This window comes from Ambystoma mexicanum, chromosome 2p (assembly GCF_040938575.1).
Source record: "Ambystoma mexicanum isolate Mex_15411 chromosome 2p, UKY_AmexF1_1, whole genome shotgun sequence".
Classification (NCBI taxonomy): Eukaryota; Metazoa; Chordata; class Amphibia; order Caudata; family Ambystomatidae; genus Ambystoma; species Ambystoma mexicanum.
In genome coordinates this window covers 812,362,034-812,364,828 of record NC_090923.1, presented here as the reverse complement: position 1 = coordinate 812,364,828, position 2,795 = coordinate 812,362,034, and the positions used below count along the sequence as shown (strand labels likewise).

Sequence of the window (2,795 nt, the reverse complement as noted above, 5' to 3'; positions counted from 1 at the left end):
TTCATTCTGAGAGAAAGCTTTGCATTAAAACGCAAGGCTGCCTCTGAGGAGGCCGCTGATGTAAAGCTTTCTCCCAGAATAATGAACAGTCATTAATCTATACCCACAACGGAACGTAATTGCATAAACTTTAACTTGTCATTAAAATACGAGACTTCGACTGAAGCCATTAACGACTCGTTACAGTTCATGAAATGTCGAGCTGCGCTTTGTGATAATAACAAGACAGTTACATCTCACCGATATGATTTTGTCATGAAGATGTATATTACTGCAAGTACATGGTTTTTTGTATGATCTTTGTAAAAGTTGATGTATGTACCCCCTACGAACCCCTCTATGCAGTGTCAAGGAAAATAAAATAAAGGTTTAAAAAAAAAAAAACAGTTACATCTTATGAAAAGCCTCCCTATATTATCCTGTAAGTGGAGTATTCAGCATTGCAAGATGTGGCGAGGGGGACAGCCACGGTGAAACGCCTGATACTTTCCCCTCAAATGCAGTGCACGCAATTCCAGGTTGTCTCATTCGCGCCCACAAACCGCCCACCCCTGCCCCAATCTATTTTTTTGGTAACATTACTAGTGGCATTTCACATTTTAACACAACAAAAATGAAAAAGGGCAGAATCATTACAGATGCAGGGAACTCATCTATTAGAGCCCTGTCCAGGCACTGTGGGGCAAAATACATACACATCAACTCATTTGCATATGGATTGCACCAACATAAATGACTTCACAGAAAGCAAATTGCAAGGAGCATCAACAGTCTTTGATACTTGGAGGCGCCATGCAACTGACTTTAGAATATGTTGTCATAAGTAAGCCAAGTGGCAAATAATTTTCTGGTGCAAAATACCTAAATTGCATTGTTATATATGGAGCAAGTCAGACTTTTAAAAAAAAATAACAGCATGATATATTAAAGCTTTGAAGTGAATCACTTACAGAGCTGCAGATAAGACACAGTCTGATTACATGGTCTGCCCAGGATCACACACTTTGGTTAAATGGTGAAACTGGGATGTGGTCAATTTAAGCAACTGAGCACTTCTTCACAGTTTAAGTTTATATAGATTTTTATTAATGTTTCCCTTTGCATTTCATCTGCTTAAATAATACTTTATGTAACTGGAGGGTCGTCTCATGAACAAGTGGAAGGACTTAAGAGCTAATGATACTTGAAATGAAAGGGATGGCGTCCTGCCACTTACTTTTAGTCTCTTGACCTAAACATTTTGGTCAAGGCTAAGTTATTCAGCATGCTTAGTGTGGCAAAAGCTATTTCATTAAGCTAACTGTCATACATATACAAAAAAGACGAGCTTTGGAGCCCTTCAAAGGTGCACTGTAGCTTTTTATTTAGCCATTGTCAGTGAATGCAGGGGGATTTTTTTTTCCCGCATTTAAGTCTAACATTAAACTAATTCATTTTCTGGTGTACATAAGGATCCAATTACAGTCATCTTATTAAACAAATGCAACAAAGAAAAGATAGCAAATGCTTAAGGGAAATTAACAAACAAGGCAAATGAATGCACAATCGATGATTTGCCTAGATGTGCAATGGATGCAGCGAAACATGGTGTATTATTTAAACACAAGGCAAACACCTATATGGGATGTGTGGAGTCCAGACCATGTGTCAGAGAAAAGACTTTCTTTCTTTCTGAGACTGGGTAGATTTGTTACTGGCTCCTAAAGGAAAGGGACCTAGTCGTTGGTCAACGACTAAAAACGGATCGAGTTGTGAAGCGGGAATGGGGGAATAAAGCCCTCAAAATGATGTAGTCCTGTGAAGTTTCGGCGGAAAGCCTTCTTCATTTGCCTTGACTTGGTCTCCCCTATATGGAAAACAAAGGAAAGAAAAGAAAAAGACGGAAATGGGCTCAGAAAATATTGTAGAGCTTGTCTAGGAGGTTAAAATCTGATGCTAGTTATACTGGCATGCAATAAAATCTAATTGAGACCATGTGAGTGAACAATATGTCATTGTCCACTGGCTTGCTGGCACTTGGTTACTGACCTGGACAGTAATCAGAAAGTGGTGTTTTCTTCCAGTTGGTGGTACCAGGGGACTGGGAAAAATGAGTGGCGGACCTCTTCAAGCAGTAGGAGGGGATTTCTGCCGCTAGGTAACTGGTGTGCTGGATGCACTTGGGTATTGGGAAAAATATTAAAAAAACACAGAAAGCATATATGTATGAGTAAATAAATGATAGTCACTAATGTGTAGTGGAATGCTTGACTAAAACAGTTGACATACAAGTACCTGTTGGCACAGTCTTGCAGCCGTTTGGAGATTCTTGGCTGTGTTCAGTTGTCCGAGGACCTTATGAATGATGCTTGTAAAAGGCAATCAGGCGGTGGTCCACATATTGGTGGGGCTCCCAGGATTATGGGGTCTGAATTTTTCCGCGCCTTAATGTGGCTGCAGGACCCTGGAAATGAGAAACCAGGGTACAGTTTATCAAGAAGACGCTCTAAAGAGATTCAGAAAAATCTGATGCTATGAGACTTCTGAAAGCAAGGGGCGGAAGGCGCCTGCCCGTGTTGGGTTGGATTGTGCCGTCGTGAGAAGACAGGAGTTTAGGACACGGGTAGCTTCCGTGGCGGGGGCGGTAAACCCCCGGCTCCTTCGTGACAAGCCCTGCAGGGCGCTCTTACCTATGTGTCCGAAATGTGAGTCGATCGCTTTCTTGGGCTGTTGAGGTCGGCTGTGAGAGCCGGCGTCGGAACAGAGACAGCCAGAGCTGTGTCGCAGATACGCTCAGCGCAGGCGCAGGTAAGAAG

General features: G+C 42.0%; 1 long non-coding RNA gene across 1 annotated transcript; it reads right to left on the bottom strand.

The window, feature by feature from the left end:
• Positions 1-1,802: 1,802 nt before the first annotated feature.
• Positions 1,803-2,386, bottom strand: LOC138565935 (uncharacterized). Its single transcript, XR_011301717.1, has 3 exons — positions 2,275-2,386; positions 2,029-2,158; positions 1,803-1,846 (listed from the first exon to the last, which is right to left on the bottom strand). It is a non-coding gene; the product is annotated as an uncharacterized lncRNA (long non-coding RNA).
• Between the last annotated feature and the right edge of the window lie 409 nt (positions 2,387-2,795).